Below are 22,379 nucleotides of genomic sequence, written 5' to 3' on the forward strand. Positions count from 1 at the left end.
GTTGAAGTCAATGTGGAAAAATCCCTCCGATGGTGTCACAATTCTGTGAACGTATCAATCTTATTAATCTAAACTTCTGCATATTCCTTGGCCTTAGAGGAAAGGATGGCTCTGTGGCTACTGGTGCTAAATGTCAACGCAGCACCCATTGTTTCAGTCCCTCCCTTTCGGTGCTTTTCCTCATCTTTATCTCGCCAACATCCCACCCATTTTATTTTTCGTTTGTTTTACCCTTCAAGATATATTCTAATTGTCAATATCCTATAATATGTTTCCAATTTCTTATATATTGCTCCATTTCATACTTTTACTCTGTGTTAAAGATCAACATTTTAAAAATGTTCACAGACAGTAGCTTCAGGAAGAAGCCATTTATCTGAAGGTCAATAGTAAGTTTATAGGGATAAACCCCACTGTCCACATTAGAGACATGATCTTAGGGTAAGAGGAATTCAGCCCAACCACCTGACTGAAAGTGGACTTAAACGCTGACCCGGCAGAGGCTTTTGAATAGTTTTCATTTGGAACTATTTTTCCCCCAAAACAAACTGTACCTTGAGTTTCAAAAGGGCAGTTGCTTAAATGTAGCTCAGGTATATAGTGTTTGAAAAATAAAGAAGACCGAAAACTTAATCAGAAAACGATGGCAGTGAGAGGCTACAAGTTAGACAAATCTATATGAATTCAGCAAAGTGAGACTCTATGTGAATATAAGTAACATGGTGGGGTGGGTAGTTAGTGGAGACCATCACTGAGGGAGCTTAGAATTCTAGGCTTAGAATTAATATGTAGAGAACTAAAGAAATGAATTTTGTGTGAGCAAACTTTTAACAGTCTTTCCTTTCTTTATCAATAGCAGAGACTTCACACTGGAGAAGAGCCCACTGAATGTAACAAATACGAGGAGATTTCACATAGAACTCAACTATCACACCACATGAGTGACCTCTCACAGGACAGAAACCCTATGCTTGCAATCAATTTGGAAGAGCCTTCAGCCTTTATTCATCATTGAATTAACATAAGATAATTTAGACTGGAGTGAAACACTGCAGGTCTCATCAATGTGGGAAGTCTTGTAGACAAAGCTGTAACCTTAGATGACATGAGAAAACTCACCCTGTAGTGAACCCCTATATATGTTATAAACGTGGCGGATAGTTTAGCTGGAGTCTCATATTTAAATACACCAGAAACTCACACTGAAGAGAATGCTTAAAGTGATAAGTGTGGGACACACTTCAGCAGAGCCTTAACTTTTACTCACATTGATGAACTCACAAGGTGAGAATGCCTCTGTCTCAAAACACTGTAAAATCTGGTGCTTCCATTATTCTATTCCATTTATATTTTCTACTAATGTGCCTCTCATGATGTAAAATTGAATTACAAATAAATTTAATTTTTCACAAGTGTCCTAGTCCTAGAGAATTTGTGGACACGGCCATGAAATTTCCAAGAATTCAGTCAGGCAGGGGTTTATTCCTGCAACAGTATTTTTTATCCAAAATGTTTTTTCCCCCACTTAGAACAGATAGATATGTCAGAATCAAGAAGGTGAGAGATCATTCCAGAAACACAATATTGTAAAACAACTATACCCTCAATAAATAAAATAAGGTAAGATAAAATAAAATAAATCATTGCAGACATGGAGAGGTCAATTTTCAGATTTGGAGAGGGTAGGGGTTTCCTGATAAGGTTGGGCTCCTCTTCAGATACATTACTTTTACTTTGTTCGTCTAAAAACATTCATTATAACCCTAGAGTCCACGGATGTCTAGTGGGTGAAAACATGGTATTGTAGGGGGCTATAAAGCATGGGATGTTGCCTGCAACATTTGTGTGTCTGTGCTCCTGTCTGTGTACATGCACACGCACACACACAAACGTGCAAGCAAGGGAGAGAGCATATAGCATCCATCTGATCCTAAAGAGAAAATGTGAGTCTGGAATCAATGGTATAAATGTGTCATCAGGAGAGAGAGCATCAATTTTTCAATTTTTAACATTATTGTCAATTATTAACAAATATTTACTGAAAGCTTCCAGGATTTCAGAACTTGGCTTGTTATGAGGACTAAATTGTAAATAATACAATGTTCCTATCTTCGTAGAACTCTACATTCTAACGCAGTCAATTCAAATACACTGCAATATAAAATTTCTGATATTGAAAATCAAACATACATAAGGGTTTGCAAATTGTGTAACTACAAAATGTTTGCTACTATTTACAAAGAAAGGTTGCCACTTTAAAAAATAAAACTGAGATTATAACAGTGTCATGATAGAACTTTGGAAGGTCAAAAATTGTCAAAAAGACTGGGCTTTAAAAAAAGATTTTACAAAATTCTGAACCTTTGAAAAGCTATTCTGCAAGATTTGGGAAGAATAAAGATAGATTTCCATTTCTAACAGCCAAGATAATTGTTCAAAATATTATGAAATAAGTATTTAGATTAACTGTTCATTTTCAACAGTTAATTTAAATTAACTTTTGAAAATCAAAAATGTTTTTTATTAGAATACAAAAACTGCTGCACATGCCCACTAAAATTCCATTTAGCATCCATTTTAATTGAGATTCAATGGGGCACCATTTTATTTATTCATTTATCTTCTTCCAGTTTTACTGAGATATTACTGACATAGAGCACAGAGTAACTTTACAGTGCATAATGATTTGACTTACATATGTTATGAAATGATTATCACACTAAATTTAGGGAACTTTCATCATCTCATATAGATACAAAATTAGCGAAATAGAAAAATGTGTTCTTCTTGTAATGGGAACACTTATAATTTATTCTCTTAACCAGTTTTATATGTAGGAGACAGAAGTATTTATTATCTCTATCATGTGTTATATTGCATCCCTGGTACTTCATCTATTTTTCGGCTGGACGCTTGCAGTTTGGGCCACCTTCATCCAGTCCCTCCCCTTCCCACGCCCTGCCTCTGTGGACCACAAATTGGACTGTTATTGGATGAGTTTGTTTGCTTGTTGGTTGGCTGTTGAAATATAACTGATCTACAACACTATGTTACTTCTTGTTTCACAACAGAGTAATTTGGAATTACTATACATTTCAAAATAAGCACCGGCTCCTCTGCTTGGGGAAGGGCCAGGGCACCGGCGCGTCTGAGGCCCTGGGCCCCGCCGCCAAGCTCAGGGACAGGCCCCTGTCTGCGGAGGACGAGGCAGCCTCCGGGTGCCAGAGGATATGCTGGGATCGCGCCCTTTCTCTCCGTCCTCCGACCCTAAGTTCCCTCGGCGACGGGAGAGACAGCGAGCTGGGATGTGCGCCTAGGGAGGGAAGCAGGTGCGGTTCCGGCCACGGGGGCTCATCTCGGCCGGTGAGAAGCCCTCTGCCGGGCAGAGGACCCGCTCTATCGCCCGGGGTGCTCCCATGACTGCCGCTTACCCTGAGCGCAGAGGAGCGGGACAGTCTCCTGGGCCTGCAGGCCGCCACGCCCCTCTCCTCGCCGCCTCCAGGTCTCCCGCCACGCATCCAGCACCTGCGACGTCAGCGAGGGGGGCGGGAGATCGTGCGGGGATGGACCCAGCTGCAATCGCCGCCCCATCCCGGAGCGCTGTCGTGTGCTCCGCCCTACACACAGTCGCTCCTTCCCGGACCTGCCGGCCGAGCTGCAGGCGGAGCCGTGGAGACACTGATGCCAGAGGCGCCCTCGGGTTTTCCTGGCCGGCCCCGGGATACCGGGCCGCTTCCACTTCTGGCTCCACGTGCTTCCCGGTCTGTAGCTTAATAGCCGAAGGACGCAGCTCCGGGCCGCTTCGCTGGCTGCACGTTGCGCGCAGGGTCGGCACTGGGACAACAGCGCGGGGGTCAACTACACAGAGCACCCCGCGTGCTACTTCTTTGATCTTTGTCTCTGGTGTGAAAGGGCCCAGATCTCCCATCCTGGGCAACAGAAATGTTCTTTATAAATGTTTTGTAGAAGATGTTCTGTCCCCTACCAAAATAAGATATTTGGTGACTTGAACTGTCAGAGTCATCCACTGGTGTTGGCCGTGAGGTTGAAAAGCAGGTCACTGCCACAACCACATTTGGGTGCACAGAACCCACAACAGCTGTCAGACTCTGGCCATTAGCCCTCAGAGAAGGTGGACCCGTAGCGGCTGGACTCCAAGCCAGGGGTGGGGCTGGAAAGGCGGCTTTCTGTCCCTCTGGGAGCCACAGAAGTTAGTGGTGAATTGATGGATGAGGATCTGTGCCCAGCAAATAACTATTGCTCGGAACTCTTTGGTTCCATGCATGCGGCCAGACAGAGAGCACAGGGTCAGGACAGTCTCACTCACTGCTGGTGGCTGGGGACGCCAAGAGGAGGGGACCATACATGAGCAGGGGGGGCACCCTGGGGGAGGAATAAGTCCCCTCCCATCTTGGGTAGATTTTGGTAACTTGTTTTTTGTTTTGATTGTAGTTTTCATCTTTTGTGGCGGAGGGCTAGTACAATCAATTCGTTTTGAAATGCTGGTCTCCAAGGAGGGATGTTTGCACTGTAATTCGAGAGAACAGGCCATTGCATCCTACATCCCATCGGCCAAAGTCCACACCCAGCTTGTGCTGGTAGGAACTGCAAGCTAAGAGTGGTTTTTATATATTTAAATGGCTGAAAATAATTCATAAAAACATTATTTGCAACCCACAAAAATTATATAGCATTCAAATTTCCTTGTCAATAAATAATGTTTTATTGAAACACAGTTATACTCCTTTATTTACGTTTTACTGTAGCTGCTTTTTGACTACAATGACTGAGATGAGTAGAAATAACAGACATCCTATGACGAATCTAAAATATTTACTCTCTGGTCCTTTACACAAGTTTGCCAACCCCTGCTCTAGAAAAGCGGGAAAAAAATTTTTTTCAAACTCATATGCTCGGATTTATACTTTTAAAACAGTTAAACTTTTAGCGAATTTTCTCCCTGGAAACAAACTTTAGGTAGATGTAAATATGTTAAATTACTCTCAGTAATCTCAGTTAGAATAAACACTAATTCACAATTATTCCTGCACTGAGGAAGGGAATCCACCTGCAGATATTTTTATTTTCATCTCAGAAATAATCACAAATTAGTGTAACTAAAACCTAACACCCACACAAATTAGCATCAACTGCATAAACTGCTAGATATTTCTGAGCCTCAAAATAGGACATTGTAAGCCATAAAAGTATTTACTTTAAATTTTGGTTTGGCGACATCTCTTGCCTGTGGCAGTGTTTACCAAAGTTAATTGATCACGGAGAATTTCATCAAGAATCATTTTCTAATAGAAAACTATCAAGAGTTAATGCACTATAATTCACACTGGAGTAAAATAAACCAGAAAACACTCACATTGATGAAACAATGAATATGTAATTTACATAAGAATATAAAAATGTATAACAACAAAAAAAATCACATTACCTTATTTTCTGTTATTAAATATAAAAACATATTATGCAACTTCCAGGTATTCTTGCATCTGGTAAGCCATTTCTTTCTTAAAAGGGCATTATTGCATAATGAAACATATAGGTAAATGCATTTTTAGATTTTTATTTTGTATTTAGGAATACATTTAACTTCAAATTTACCAATAGTGTATATAATCGCATTGGGACTATATACACTACAGAACACACTGGGAAATTCTAGATTTTATGATAATAATGTGTTATTTTGGATTGCTTTGGGTTATCAAAAAAATTAGAAAGAAATTAAGAGCCCAATATAAAGAGCAAGATAGCAATCCTCTTGTCTGTTAACGTTTGAAATGGTATCCGGTTGAATTTTGAATAAAATGGATAATGAAAGGAATTTTAACAGGCACGTACAGGAGAATTTTTATCCTTATAAAAATCGTTACTGATTTTCGAACATATAGTTTTGAATTCTAAAAATTGAAAAAATACTTATTTTGGAATATAGAGAAGAGTAAACCTGGTTCTTAAGACAGGAAACCTAGCTTTGCTCTCCCCAATTCACGTAGAGAAGGTTTTCCAAAATTAAGAATTTTGTAAAATATTTTTACAGACCAGTATTTCTAAAAATGTATAACTTTTCAAAGTTCCAGAATTGAGACTGTTTTAAATGTCAATTTTATTTTATGAAGTGCTAACTTTTTATTGTAGACCAGTAATGATATTTTGTGACTATACAATGCATGAACATGTCTTTTTTTAAATGTCAGAAATTTTGTTTTGCAATTTATTCTTATTGCCTGCGTTAGAATATAGAGTTCTATGAAGAGAAAGGCCTTCTGCTATTTACAGTTTAATCATCATAACAATCCAGGTTCTGAAATGTTGGAAGTTCTCTTTAAATATTTAATAATTGAAAAGTTTATAAATGAACGAACAGGGTGATTTAGCTTATTTTTCTCCTGCATGAATCCTTTATGCTAATAATTCCTAAATGGCATTTTCCCTTTTGATCAGATGGTTGTTACAGTGTCACTCCCTTGCATGGGTGTGTGTGTGTGCACTCAGATGCACATACACACAGTAATGTTGCAGGTAACATCATGGGTTTTTTAAAGGAATTTTTTTATGATTTTTTTTCATGTGGACCATTTTAAAAGATTTTTATACAATTTGTTACAATATTGTTACCGTTTTATGTTTTGGTTTTTTGGCTGCGAGCCATGTGAGATCTTTGCTCCCCAACCAGAGATCGAACCCGCACTCCCTGCATTGGAAGTTGAAGTCTTAACCTCTGGAATGCTAGGAAAGTCCCCATGATGGGCTTTATAGGCCCTAGAATGCCATTTCTCAACCCATTAGACTTCAATGGACCTCAGGGCTATAACGAATGTTTTGGCCAACAAAGAAAAAGAAATGGAACTGAAAAAGGTCCAGAACTCATCATGCAGCCTGTACGCTCTCCCTAGCTAGCCTTCTTGAAGGTTTAATTGATAAAATAGATGTTGTCTCTATGGTGATCTTTCTCCCGGAACATTTTTTAGTACAATTTTTCTACATCAAAGAGTAAAGCTTTAAAGGTAGACTTACCAATGGCTCTCTGAGGGATCTCCATTGTGTTTACATGATTTAGTATATGCACCCCTCAATGTTCTAATACATTCTTAAAGTAGAACTCTTTTTATGTCTGCAAAGATCTTTCACCTTCTCAGTCCTGAAGATATCTATCTGTTCTTCTTGGACAAAACAAAGAAACCCTTGGCTACAAAATGCTATGTAGGGATTAAACCACCATCTGACTCTGAATTCTTGAGTTCTTCCTGTCCATGTACCCACAATTTTTCACCTTTCTTTAAATATAATTAATGTATACATTGTTTTAAGTCATACGAGAAATAGTAAATGAACGTTAAGTAATAGAATTAATTGAAGCAGCAGAGGTTAATCACAAAGTATGTGTGTATTTATTCTTGAAGCCATTCATCCGGAATGCATATAAGGATATTTGGACCCTAATGTACGAGTTAACACACATCATACTATGTTTTACATTTCAGTTAACATTCATCGTTGTTTCCTGATTGATCCCAGTCTTTGTAATTATGATTATAATTTTATAAAGTCAGAAAGTGTCTAACTGATCAACAGTGACAGAGTATTAACAGAAAATGGATTCATTCATACTTATCACAATATTTCATGATTTTGAATGACACATACCCACTCAGTAGCACTTATGTATTTGCAAATTCTGATCTACTGAAGCAGGTTTGCTTCGTTTCTTCTTACTTGATACTGAATATTGCTTTCAGCACTTCTCAAACCCCTTCATCATCTACATCTTTATACTGTATATTTAATAATAAGACAATTGCTGAAGGACTGAATTATTGACTCAATTGCATGCTAACACATTCTTTATAGACTATTTTCCCAGTATGAGTTTTCTGATGAATAGCAAGTGAAAGATTTTCCACATTGTCTTTAGAACTGACATCTCCTCAGTGTGAGCACTTTCTTGTTCAGTCAGGAATGAGGAATCACTGAATAATGTCCTTCCTTCATTACACTGAGACTATTTTTTCAGTGTGAACCCTCTCATGTCTGATGACTCCATGACTAATGGAACTCTAACATTCATTTCATCGGATTTCTTCTACAGCAGTGATTAGATTGTTTACCCCTAGAGGGCTCTCCTCGTAGTAAACCTTGGGATGTCTTCTCTACTGTGTCAGGGATGCAGTCCACTCTGAGTTCTCTGTGTATTCTGAAGCTGGAGCTCCAACTGAAGGCTCTTCCACCATGATTACAGGGTCAGGGTTTCTCTCCACATGACTTTCCTGGTGGTTTAAAAGGGATAATTTCTGGCTGAAGGCTCAATATCCTTGATTACAGACACAGGGTTTCTACTTAGTATGAATTCGCTGGTGTTTATAAAAGTGGGAGCTCTGGGTAAAGGCTGCACCACATGGATTCCAGACATAGGGTGGCTCTCCTGTGAGTTTTCCAGTGCGTATAAGCGTGAGAGCTGCGTTTAAAGGCTTTTCCACATTCATTGCATTTGTAGGCTTTCTCATTAGTGTGAATTCTCCCCCATGACTAAGGTTATGGCTTTGACTAAGTGTTTTCTCACATAAATGATATTCCTTGTGGTTTCTCTCCTGTGTGAATGTGCTCATGTTATTGAAGCGTTGGATGGTCACTGAAAGCTCTGCCACAGTCATTCCAAACATAGGGCTTCTCTCCCGTGTGAGGCTATTGGTGTGAATAAAAGTCAGCTCTCTCGCTGCATTACCTTTATAAGGTTCGTCTTCTCCAGTGTGAGCTGTTGGTGTATAAATGTGAGGCTTCAGCTGAATTATTTCCCACGTTCAGGACATTTGTAAGAGTCACTCCAGAGTGCACTCTCTCATGTTGTCTAAGGTTGGAGGGTGACTAAAAACCTTCCACTTTCTGAGATCTGCATGGTTTCCCTCTAGTATAATTAGCTTATGTTAATTCAGTGATGAATAACGGCTGAAGTCTCTCCCATTCGGGCTGAAAGTGTAACACACGTGGAGTTAAGGTTGTTGTATGTGACATGTCCTCATATTCATTGCATTCTGTGGGCTCTTCTCCAGCATGAAATCCCTGCTATTGACAAGGAAAGAGAGGCGTTAAAAATTGCTCACATAATAATCATTCTGTCATTTCTCTACATGTGACTTCTAGGCGGCTTCCTCAGTGATGGTCTTCATTGAAAATCTCCCCATGTTAGTTACATTCACAGCTCATGTTACTTTTCTGAATTCACACAGAATTTCTATCTGGTAAACCCTCACTAGTCATAGCTTTCTGATTAAGTTTTAGATCTTCTTTATGTTTCAAACACTATATCCATGAGCTATGTTTAATCAATTACCTTTTCATTGAAGCCCAGGTTAGTGTTTGACATGTAATGTCAAAAGACATGGGTCCTCAGATTGTTCCATCCTCCATTAAATTGATAGAAAATCTCCTGGCCACATGGCCAAGGACATGGAGGGCAGAGCTAGGGTTGAGGCTCTGATGTTACTGATTACCACATGGGGAGGAACCAAGGTGACTAAGGGCAAGGGCATCCGGGGTGGCGGTGGGTGCAACAGGGGTGCTAAAGACCTGTAATGGGTGTTGGAGAACAAATGATGGTGCCTTTCACCAAGAATTATTAAATAAGAATATTGCGAGAGGTGTCCTTGCTGTGGGGACAGGACTCTCTAGGAGACCATGATAAGGGTTACCTGGGAATTAGTGTTAATCCTAGGAACTGAATATTAATAAACTAATAACTCTGAACAGTAAGTCGAATCAAAGTATAACACCCCATTACTTGCATTATTTTCTGCAAAATGGGGATATTATATTCTCCCTACATGCCGAGTAGCCAATGCAGCCTTGTTCTTGACCATGGGAGGAAAAAGTGTTCCTTCTGTCTGCGCATGCCTGTGGGTAAGGTGGCAGGGGTCACTCCCAGCTGAGTGGTTGGGGATTGATGCCTGATATATCTAACAATACTCTGAAAGGCTGGGTTCTCATGGCTGTTTTCTCTTTCTTCAGATTTATCTGCTTGATGTTCCGATTGTCCCTGCATAAGGATGCAGAGGAGCGCAGATGGTGGCAGAGTTCCTGATAATGAAACAACAGGTGAGAAAAAAAATTATTTTGATTCCTGAATTGATCCATCTTTTGCCAAGTGGTCAGGTTTCTACTTTGGGTCCAGATCTCCTAAGTGCACCCAGGAAATATTAACGTCAGTTATGTTCACCACCCTTTTAGGGATATGGCAGGTCAGGAACCAATGTAGAAACACTCTCTTTCCCAACATTTACTTTCACTTGCTCCAGTCTCATTAAGGCTGTGACCTCACAGAAGACGGGAGAGGTTTTTACCTTCTCTTTTTTTAAAGGTCATCCGTTGGGCTCAGTGACCTCCTTCATCATGTTACTGGCTGCAGTGGACTTAGGAATGCGGTGAACACAGGGGATAGAGAATGACTCAGAACAGAAATCTCTATGTCAGTCGGGAGCAGGCGTTTCATCAGGTGAGTCCTGTGTTATAGGTGCTGGGGTGAATGGAGGCTTGGTGAGAGATAGCAATAAAGAATCAATTCTTTTTCCTAATTTTAAAATGTTTAACTTTCTACAGACTACTCATAAACATTTTGATAGTTTTATAAAGATACATGTAAGTTCCTTAGCAAAGTTATTCACATAACTCTGTTCCTTTGTGTTGTTAACCTTCATTCAAATTAGAAAGTTGAATGCAATGTCTGCAGATTCTTATTTTCTTAATTGTGACTGTGTATGGAGGAGAAGGGGCATAGTACATAGAACAAAGTGTAGAGCACTGGACAGCAAATGACAGTCTGGGGAGCTCCAAGACCTCACTCCCACACAGATACATCAGTAAAACAACCAGGATCTGCCTGAATGAGCTGGGATTCTAGCCCAGGGAACCCCAGAGGTGGGAACAATGGGCTTTCTGCTCCCACCATTGCCAGCCCTGGTAAGTGTTCCTATTAGACCCAGGGATGTGTGTGTGTGTGTGTGTGTGTGTGTGTATGCGCGTGTGTGTGTGCGTGTGTGTGTGTGTGTGTGCGTGTGTGTGTTTGTTTCTTCTTCCTGACACCCCTGGACTTGCCGAGTGTGCATCACTGTTTCATGAAAACTATGCTCATGTGGTGCTAAAGGTATAAGACTCTCTCAGTCTTGTATCTTCCTGCATTGGATACATAAAATTTATATAATAGGTCCAGCTGCAAATGTTCAGTTTTCTCCTTGGCTCCTACGTGCAATGGCATGGGAATGTGTTCTTTGGGAAAGCAGCTCTAGACTCATGGAGAGAAGAGCTGCACAGGTGTAGGGTGGGCAGAGATAATTGGAGCAACCAAGTGAATTGCTAAGGTCTCCTGTTAAGGAGGTAACAGGCTGGGCACTAAGGGAACCCAAGTCTTCTGAGTCAGGGTTCTGACTACAGAATTCTCCACATTAGCGTGAGGAGCGCATCTCCTTCGCGGCAGCTTCCTGCCCAAATCTTCCCAGCCCCGCCCGCTGCTTAGGTCGCGTTGTGCCAGGCGAGCCTAACCGACAGGTAGCTCCTAGGCGGACGGCCCGAGACGATCTCGAGCGTTTGGGCGGTCGGAGCTGATCCCTCGCCGCCCAGCGATCAGAATCCATCACGCTGACGTACGAGCCCGTTGTCGGGAGCCACCTGGCGGCCGCTTTTATGTTGTCCCTTCCCTCCTGAGCTTTGGCGACCTTCGCGAGGTATGTGACTCGCCGGCCAGGCGCAGGCCAGAGTTCCGGAAGGCCGGCGTTGCAGGCGGCGACCATCCCGGGGGTGCGGAGTGGTGGGCGCGTCCTGTCTTACAGGAGATTGAATGTGGAGAGAAGTGTGCTGTGGGGCCAACACTGAGCTCCCTCGAAGTTTTAGGGGGAGGTCTGCGCCGGTCGACCAGCACTCCCTGATGTCCCTTGGCCCGCCGAGACCTCCTACCCTTCTACGCGCAACCAGGAGAGGATGTCCGTGCCCGACGTCGTACTCCGTGTGGAACGATCCGTCGCTGCGTCCTCGCCGCCTTGGGGGCCCGGATACAGCCCTGTGCTGTCGAGGCGGTGGAGCTGCTCAACGGGCCCACTTCACTTTCTCCGGGCCACAGGAGAGGCGGTCACGGGGGCGGTTCTTGCAACGAGGAAGGGGCACGGGATGCGGCTCAACAGACGGGAGCCACCCGCCAGATTGAACCGACGTCTACGCAGGGACCTCCCGTCCCCACTCCTTGGTCGCCTCGTCAGCGTGGCGCTTGCATTTCCAACCTCTTCAGGTCCCCTCACCGCCGACTGTCGAGGGCGAGCGTGTAGGGCGCTCATGGAGGGGCGGCAGTTCCTCCTAGGCTTCGGTGGTCGGAAGTCGTAGTCATTTCTATTTGGGAAACAGAGACTGGCCGGGGCATCCGTGATGGTCGGGAGGAGACACGAGCCTGGCCGCGGTCCTGGGTGGGCATTGTTGTCGGGAGCTTCTCTGAAGAAGCTCTGCAGACAGTGAACGGCCTACAGACGCGCGGGCAGAGGGGAGGACCCCCCAGGGCAACAAATGGGACAGATGGTGTCTTGGGTCGAGAACGGGTGTCATCGGTGTGGCGGTGCGCCTTCGCCCGTGTGCGATCTGGATACTTCCTGTTGTGGTTAACAGCAGTTGCACGTCGCTTGGCGTCTGCAGCGGCAAGGTCGACCAGATGGCCAGATTTCGGTATTGGGGCAAGAAAAAATATTGAATGAATTGAAACTCTTTTTGTTGTGAGATTCACTACAATGTGAACATTAATGAAATAAGAAATCCTAAGATTTACAGTAAATTCACATTACTGTAATAGTTACTATCGTTTGCAGTTTTTTTCCACAAAATGTTTATCTATGAAATTTAAAATATATTTAGTACAATTTTTTGTGATACAAGTCTGCTAATGAGAAAAATGTAATTCTTTTGCAAGGGGGATGCCATTTAGCTTATTACAGGTTCCTATCATCAAAATTTCAGTTGTTAATGCTGACTTATAAGGAGATTTTGCATGGTTTATGTATTTCATATTTGAAAATTCTTTTCACACAAATATGTACTACCAAATACTGAAGTTCAGGAGTGTGTGATTTTAATTGAACATATTCATTTCTTGGAAGGAACTTAAAAAATTCTGTTTGATTCTTCTATTGATATTTGCCTTTTAGTATGTCATTATGTTGTACATTATATATATAGTCATATATATAGTCATTTATAATTCTGTTTGCAGTTAATTTTAAAAACATTGATTCAAGTTTCTCTATCCACAGAGTATCTGATTGCTTGTAGATGATGAAGGAGGGTTTTGGGATGCAGAATTTTCTAAATCCATCTGGAAGCCTGGGAAACTCTCCCTCCAGCCACAAGGCCCTGCCCCACACACTGCAGCAACCAGTCTGGAAAACCAGACTCCAACCTCTGCAGCAATAGGACCCAAGGGTCAGGACTTGGTCAGTGACTCACAGCTTCGAAATTTTCAGTCCTTTCCATGTAGAACCAAATGTGGGGAAGGCCAAATATGTTCCCCTAAGTAATCACATAAGACGCCCCTCTTCCTATCAGCTTCTCTCAAGCCTCCCTGCATCACAAGCTCTCGGGAGGACATGGCTTCCTTTTTTTGCCACCAGAAAGTGTCCCCACTCTTATGTGTGCCCTGAGTCTCAGCCTGATGTGAGTGGTGGTGGCTGACTCCCATGCTCTATAGACAAGTTCTGAGTAAATAGTGCTTGTTCTCATTTGGGGGGGGGTTGTCTTTTTTCATATCTACAGAGCTTAGGATGGCAGGAAGCAAATAAAACTCATGATAATGTTTCCCATGTTATTTTAAAAATCACATTTATTAATCACCATTTTTTAAGTTGAGACATAATTCACATACCATAAAATTCACCCTTTGAAAAGTGTAGAATTTAGTGATTGATAATCTATTCACAAAATTGTGCAACCATCGGCACTAATACCAGAACATTTCATCACCTCAAAAAGAAACCCCATCCCCATTAGTCTCTTCTATTCCACCTATGCTCAGGCCACGGCCACCACAAATGTGCTTTTGTCTCCACGGATATGCCTATTCTCAATATTTCATGTGACTGGAATCATACAATATGTGCCCTTTATGTCTGGCTTCTTAAACTGAATATCATGCTTTTGAGGCTCATGCTTTAGAATGTATCAGTATTGTACTCCTTCGTTTGGCCTAAGAATTTTTCTTTTTAAGCCATAAGGTTTTACGGACATTCACATGCCACCAGGGTTTTTGGAGGTTTTTTTTTTTTTTTTTTTGTAAAATATATATTTTCAATTTTAGCCATTTAAAGTCTACAGTTGACTAACATTAAGTACTGCTTCCCTGCCTGGCCCCAACATACCCCCACTCACCTGGAGCTTCCAGTAGGCCCAGAGGACACAAGCCCAGCCATGCTGCCCTTCCTTGGAAACCCCAACGTCATCCATCATGACCATGAACCCACTATTAGTGCCCCTCACTCTAACAAAAAGAACCCCGGACATGGATAGACTCTAGTGAAGAGGGCAGCTGCCACCAGGCAAGTTCTTGTGCTTGGGACAAGGAAGCAGTGCCCTGGGACCTGCAGTCACCCTGGGGTCACATGAGGTACAGTGCTGGTCTCCTGAGGGCATATTCTGCTGAGGTCACGGCCAGGCCCCTATGGAGGAGAACCAGTGAACACTTAGGGACATCTCTTGTCATTCTTTTCTTCCTTCCTTCCTTTCTTTCTCTTTTTCTTTTTCCACCCGGAAGAGGTAAAGCTTGACAAGAAAAAAGTAAATGACTTCCTAGACCATCCATATTTCAGGGCTACCTCATGGACCTGTCCTTATTTTCTCAATAAAAACCATTTAAGGAACTAAGATGTGCTACCTGTTCCATGCACGCTCACCTGTGTGTCTGCCCCGCACAGTCCTCCATCTTCCCTTCCCTCTTCCAACACCTCACTCTACTGTGGGGGCTTATACAATGGCAAAGATTGCTGTGAGTTCCAGCATAGTGTCTGCCTCACCCCCTTCATGACTGTCTTGCTGACTCAATAGCCTTTTTTCTGACTGCTCGGGAACCCTTGTCTGTCCTCTTCTCAGGGACACTGCTCATCGTTAACAACACCCAACTGTATTCCCCACTGTTCAGGCCCTGGGAAATCGGCTGTCCTGACCTGGGACAGCTTTAAATATAAGAAATTGCTACCTTCCACCTCTGGTGTCAGAAGACTGGGTGTGTGGCCCAAGGCTCTCGGAGGTGTTTTGCATCCTCCCAGAATCTCCTCTCACCTCCCTAAGAAACTCTACTACCAGGACACCTCCAACCAACACCCTCCATTAGGTGCTGAGCTGTCAATATTTCCAGCCCAGAAAGACCACAGCCTGTGCTTTGCAACAGGGAAAACCCTCCCCTCTACTTCCAGTCCATCCAAGTGCCCCCACCATTCCTCAGCTTGCACAGCCCACAGATGGTTTCTGAGTCTGTATAGCAGGTGAAGTCCCATAGGTGTCAGGTCCTGAGTCTCTTCCAGCTACCATGTTCCACCAAAACCTACATGATGAGTCCACGGTTCTCTGGTAGTGCAGGGGCCCCTCCCATGTGCTTCTTCTGGCACTGTTGCTGGATCTCCTTCCTCCTTAAGTCAGGGGAAAGAGCTTCGTTTCTCTGGGCCTGTGAGTGGGGAAGTGTAGGAGGAGACGAGTGGCCTAGAGTCCAGTCTATTCTGCATCCCCTGGGCCCATGACTCTGGTGGGTGGAAGCAGAGGGAGTAATGGGACAGCGAGGCTCTTGGTCTGCTTAGGGGATTTAGGGCACATTTAAGTGGAGGCTGAACCTAGTGGAGCATGTTGGTCAGCAAGCAATTTCTGCATGTGTAGGAACTGAACCAGTTCACCAAGCTCTCTCAAAACTAATAAACACTCTTACTCCTGGCAACAGGGGAAGGGCAGATGATGTTCCAGGAAACTCCTCTTTAACCTCCTGGGAACATTCTGACAGGGTCTTTGAATATACAACAAATATCTGCTTTGGTTAAGAAGACATTGGTGATTTGAAGGTACATTCTGGTAATGTAGAAAACGAAAGTACTTCAAAATTAAAATCGTATTTTATGATTTAGAATCTACTGTACTTAGATGACTGATAAATTGTTTAATGAAGGCATTGGTAAAAATAAAAGCTGAGAGCTACAGAGTTGTTTTTGTTTGTTTTGGGGGTTTTTTTTTGCATTACCTGGGCCTCTCACTTTTGGGGCCTCTCCGGTTGCGGAGCACAGGCTCCGGAGGCGCAGGCTCAGCGGCCATGGCTCACGGGCCCAGCCGCTCTGCGGCATGTGGGATCTTCCCGGACCGGAGCACAAACCCGTATCCCCTGCATCGGCAGGCAGACTCTCAACCACTGCGTCCCCAGGGAAGCATGAGAGCTAAAGAGTTTTAACATTACTTTGTATTTTCATAAATTTTACATTATAGTCTAAAACTGTGACATGCTTACCTATTTGTCCATCTATCCCTCCTTCTCCCTCTCTCCGTAGTGTTAAGATGTTCGTCACTATTTGGTAGGTGCCAATTCTTCTGCAACACGCACACTTCATTGTGTAGGAGAAGTGGTAACTTTTGTTCACAGGAGTGTAAGTGAGGAGGTGCTGCGCGGGCGGGCTGGGCCACTGCAATGTGGTGAAAGAAGGACAGGCATGGTCCACGGGGGCTGGACCCTGGACCCTAGGCTCCTGCTTTTATCCAGACATCTGGGGCACCCTGATTCACTCTTGACCCAGTAAACAAGGAGCCTAGAATATCTCTGTGAGCAGCCCTGGCCAGGAGCCCTTCACATACTTCTCTCCATTTACATCGTGGGCATGGAGTTCTCTCAAAGATCTTCAAAGTTCTCAGTTCTTCTGATTTCTATAGTCTTCGCTTTTCTTCATGCCAAGGATGTCACTAACTAAATTAGCTTCTGTATGATTAATATGAACATATAGTGTTGATATATTAAAATAATATTAGTATATCATATTTAACATTTTATTTACATTATATGTACATTTATTTATATAGTATTATTTTATTATAATAAATTAAATTAATAAATATAAATAAGCTATTAATATGAATATATATTACACCTGCGACCCAGGATTTGCCTCCTGGGTGCTCAGCTCTTCCCACTGAGCCAGACTGTTTGCCTGAAAAAATGAAGACTTCAGGGCAAAGGGAAATGTGAGGGGGAGGTGGGCAGAGAAGACCCAACCTGCAGTCACAGTGACGAATGAGGTGTGTTCTCAAGACCAGCTTGAAGCGCACATTCTTAGTGAGGGGAGTGGATGCAAACACTGTCGCCCGCCCCGTGCGCCCCGTCTGGAGTGGAGAGGGGAGGAAGCGTCCTCCAGGTATTTCTTCACCGGCTCCTCCCACCTGACCCCCTCTCCTCCCCAGTCTCTGCTGTGACACTTGTTTTTTGACACCTGGAGGTGAACTTAACCCTCCCCCACTGTTCTCCTCCCTCCTGTCTCTCTTTTCTTTCCCTTCATTGAGGCTCTCAGGCTTGCTATCAGGTTGGCTGGGGGCCACAGCCAGTCGTAAGCACCTTCCCTGCAGCCAGTGAGCTGGCCTTGCCCCATCTTCCTCCTTTTAGAGCTGTGATAACTGGGTACCTGCTGTCACTGGAGACTTTCCCTGCTGTTATTCTCCCCTCGCCAGGTGGTCGGATGTGCAGGACAACTAAAGGCGACTCTGACTTTCCCCGGGTGTGGATGGTCGCACCTACTGTAGTTTGCTAAGGCTAGCCACCTAAGCACAGGCTGTGCGTTGTTTTAAGATATAGCCCAAAAATACAATAAGAAAAAAACTCCCCTGATAAGGTTGGCGTGACTAAATATATTCAGAACTTCATTGAGCCTATTCTCATACACTCAATTTACTACGGCTTTAGAGGTTTCTAATTTCTATTCAGATTTGCAAAGATTAGTCACTGGGAAATTTATTAGCTGTCATTGTATTCCAGATGGCAGAGTAAACAGGGACTAAAGGTAGAAACACCTGCAAAATACCTAATATGGTCAAAATTGTCCGACTACTTTTAAAATGTTATTGATTAACCATCCAGACAAATGAGAAATGTCAGAGAAAAGTCAAATAGAGACATGTATTCATTCAGCCAAAAAGATGAACGAAGTGAGAGGTGAGGTGAGGAAGCTGGCCCAGTGTGGGCGGTGGGACCAGGCAGCTGTGGCGGCAGCTCTACCACGTCCTTCACGGGGCTGCTCTCTCAGCCCCCCAGACGGGCAGCTTTTCTTGGTAAACTCAGTGTAAGGATATCAGCCGTTCATCAGGCACTTCTTTGGCTTCACACGTGAGCAGGACCCTTGTAGCTGCAAGGTTTACAAATTAGATCCTCTGCAGTGGCTAGTCTGTGTTCTGTGCTCTCCTCAACTGAGGCTGCTTCTGGTGTCTATCACAGAACCTATAACACGTCCTGAGTGTCCAGGCTTACAGCGGTGCTGCTTGAGACTGGGCTGTGACATTTCCGTGTCTGGCATGTAGCAGGCATTGAATGAATATTTATTGGGGTCAAGGAGGCTAAACTGCACAAGCATCTACTCCTAAGCTGCTTCACACAGCTTGTGACTGCAGCTGAGCTCCAGAGACCTCACTGCCTGTGGTGGGGGCTAAAGCTCTCACAGCTTGTTTCATCTGCATGTTGCTTTCCCCCTGATAATATGATCCTTTTAGCGTCTTCTCCTAGAGTTTTGCATAGACCAGGTGAGAAAGACCAAAGTTGTTCCAGTCTTGTGTCAGGCTTTTAAAGCTCAACTACACTGAAAGCTCATGAGAGGTACAGTATCCCGTGGGGGTGACTTTCAACAAGAGTTGTCACAGTGGCACTAACCTCAACAAGTCTATTCACTTTTTGTATAGAGGTTTTAGTCCAATACTCTGCTCAAAATGTTCAGAAGGCACATTTTGTGATATTTAAGCCCTTTGCTCTTGCTCTAGGGCAAGATTTCTCAACCTGGGGATTAACGGCATTCTGAGCTGGATAACTTTTCGCTGTGGGAGATGTCCCGTGAGTTCTGTGATATTGAGCAGCAGCCCTGGCCTCTACCCACTAGCATCTCCTCAGGCGTGACAACCCAGGATGTCTCCGGTTACATCCACTAGTCATCTGGGGATAGGGGATTGAGGAAAAATTCCTCCAGCTGAAAATTTTTTCTCAAGTGGCACCAGTAGATTACAAGGAGAACCAAAACGACAACAACAAAAACAGCAACAACAAATGACTCACCAACTTGCCCAGTGATGGAATTATGACAAACTAAAGAATAGGCTTTCCTTGTGTAGTATCTTCAGGCTATTTTTGGATACTTCTGTGCAGAGCTGACTCGAAGTCCTCCATCCCTTAGTGGTATTTGGCCCAAGACCCCAAGATGTCTTTACCTAAAGTGTGTTTAATGTCACATTTGTTTAATATATTCCCCCAGATGTGCCCCTCTGTGTGCCTGCCTCAACAGCGTGTATCTACTTAGATTACACAATGTGAGAAAATAGAATCCTCATTATTTCAATAGCCTCCAGGGTAACAACTCACAATGAACCTAAACTCATTTTACTGATAATAGTGAGACTTTGCTACCAGAATATGTAGTAAATATTAGGAAACAATCTATTTTACAGTAATAATTCAAAATGAAGTTAAAGAAATTTAATCATCATGACTGTTTACCACCAGAATCAGGTAGTGTAGCATGTTAGGTGGTGCAGCAGGGTGAAGATGACAAGACAAATATCTCTAACGTGTTCCCCACTTACTCATCTCTAATATATGGGGCACCACTCAGGGTGCACACGGATGTGCCACCCACACCTCTGGCCCAGAAAACACTCACTGCCCAGCTGCTGGAGTGCCATCAACAGGCAATTTCCAGCCAAGATCCCCTCAGGCAGCCTCAACCATGCATGGGACCCTCTCAGGGCTGCCACACTCAATGGTCAAGTGCAAAGGGGCGCTTACAACACCTGTGATGGCCACATATGCTTCAGAGCCCCCATGGGCTGAGCCAAGGCTTCCTCGGGGCCGGACACCTGCTCAACTATGCCATCTGGCCAATCCTGCTCCCTCTCTGCCCTGTCACAGAGGTTGACACTTAAGTTGCACTCTGCTTGCCAAAATCCATGTTAACATTCCCTTCCAGAGAAACTGACTTGTGACGGGGGGAAAGCAGTGATGAGGGGGAATTGGGAGCTAGACTGCTCCACAGTTGGAAGTAACAAGGACCTCTCCACGGGCTAGGTGGGGCACCCATAGTGTCTGGAATAGGCGATGGTCCAGGTGTGCAAACTCTCACAGGTGACAGGGTAGTAATTGCTAGTCACCATCGAAACAAGAAGAGGACCTTCCGGGTAGAAAGAAAACAGAAAAAGCTGAACCCCCCACCCAGACCGAGGATTTTGATAAAGATATTTTCACATATTGAGGTATGGGGACGTCGTCTGGCTTATACAGGAGTTAACTTGAGTGTTATGCATACTAGAATAGCCTGTGTGTGGCCTATCAAACATACATTGTGCTTCTGCTTTAATTATTAAAGAAAAGAGTGCATTGACCAGAAGTAAAGAATGTCCATGTTAAAAATAAAGATGAAATGCCTCCTTTCCTGGGATGCCAATGCTGAAGCTCCTTCAATAATAAGCCTCATTTCCCAGGTGCCAAGGCCATGCTGACTTGCTGTGTATGAGCTGATCTGTTTTTTGTTTGTTTGTTTGTTTTGTGTTTGCCTTTTTCCCTGAAACCTTAAAGGAATGTATCCCTCACTTTTTTAATGTTCTTTGTTCAGAAAATATATAAAATTGTACTGAAAACTATGCTTACCTGGGACAGTTCTTCAGAGCTATCTGAGGGGTTGTCTTCCAGGCTATAGTCCACAGTTTGGCTCAAATCAGATGCTTGTCTATTCCTATTATAGATTGCTTATTGATTATTTTCATCAACAATTTATTAGTTAAAGTAGCCAGGCTCCAAGTCCCAGACGAGGTTAGTCAGCCACTCACCAGAGGTCTGCTAGCCCGTGGGACGTTAGCGCCGTGAGAGGGACCCTAACTTGGTAGTGGAATTCAGGAGGATGCCCCTGAGCGTTGAAGCCCACACTCTTCTGATCCCTGTGAGCCTGCAGAAATGGCCAACCGTCCCTGTGTAGACCAGGTGCCGCCCCTCCATCCGGTTCTTGCAACAAGAATGAGTGCTTGGTCCCTTCTTACTGCTCAACTTCCACCCTTTCAGCTACCAGCCCTAGGGAGAAATTGGTAACCCCAAAGAACACCCCAAATTGCCTCAGTGCTCATATGAATAGTCGGAGGAAGTAGTTGAAGGAGCAGAAGGAGTGAGATTTCCCCAGAGCTGGAAAAGTGCGGCCAGATGCGTCACCTGTGAGTAACGACCCCAGCTGCCACCATCCCTTTTGCCTTCCAGGTGTAGGGGGTCTGCGGGATCCTTGCTAAGTCTATTTTTCGCCATTCCCGGCCCTTCCCTATCATCACCCCTTCACCTTGAAACATGTTCAAGAAATTTGATTAAAAAGAAAATGTGTTCAGCTACATCCAGTGGAAAACCTGCTATTATGGGTATTAAGAACAAGTAGAACCATTCCCAGGCATTGAACCATGGCTTCACCTAATCGTGCCTAAGAAGGAACCAGTTAAAAGAGTGGTATGCTATGAACAGAAAGAAATCTTTACAGTGACTGGAGAGTTATTCTATTTAGAAAAAGAGAGGGTCTTTTTATCCAACCCCAAGGTTATTCCACACAGAAAAAGATAAAAAAAGACGCTTTTTCCACACCAACAGGTGGATAAAGGAGCCATCAAATTTGTACTCAAAGGAGTTGATATCACGTGTCTACACTTAGCTTCTCGAGGAGCTAAGCTTTGCTCTGCTGCAGCAGATAGGATTGTTGCAATTGAGGCAGAAGGAAAACAGCTTGCTCTGGGTGCTGCAGTCGTGAAGATGTCTGCAGATGATGCTGAGAAAGTGAACACAGCAACTGGCATTGAAACATGTATTATATAAAAGGTGGGCTGTGGCACGTAAAAGCATATAAGTAAGTCTCAGATGGAATGCACTTGGGCTCCACATGGATGTGGTGCAATATCTGTGTTTGTGTGTGTGTGTGACAGCATGACTACAATGCCCCTGTGATTATGCTGAATAAATTCTACACATGCAGAAAAGAGAACCCAACAAACAAACAACTGTTGCCGCCTTGCTCGGAAAGAGTGCAGACCAGCTGCCCCTGTGTCCTCTCCTGGCCATCAGGCTATAACTCTCCCAAAAGAGCTTCATGACACAGCCAGTGTGCTGGTGGGGCTGC

General features: G+C 43.6%; 1 long non-coding RNA gene and 1 pseudogene across 1 annotated transcript in view; both read left to right on the forward strand.

Annotated features, from left to right (window-relative positions):
• LOC132595322 (uncharacterized) overlaps positions 1-11,000 on the forward strand; it is a 49,683-nt gene extending 38,683 nt beyond the window's left edge. Inside the window, exons 2-3 of the long non-coding RNA XR_009561474.1 lie at positions 10,018-10,104; positions 10,367-11,000. This is a non-coding gene — a long non-coding RNA (uncharacterized lncRNA). The remainder of the gene's footprint in view (positions 1-10,017; positions 10,105-10,366) is intronic.
• Positions 11,001-11,979: 979 nt separating this feature from the next.
• On the forward strand, positions 11,980-22,113 carry LOC132595317 (malignant T-cell-amplified sequence 2-like; annotated as a pseudogene).
• Positions 22,114-22,379: the final 266 nt, after the last annotated feature.

Source organism: Globicephala melas, unplaced genomic scaffold (genome assembly GCF_963455315.2).
Source record: "Globicephala melas unplaced genomic scaffold, mGloMel1.2 SCAFFOLD_75, whole genome shotgun sequence".
NCBI classification, from domain to species: domain Eukaryota; kingdom Metazoa; phylum Chordata; class Mammalia; order Artiodactyla; family Delphinidae; genus Globicephala; species Globicephala melas.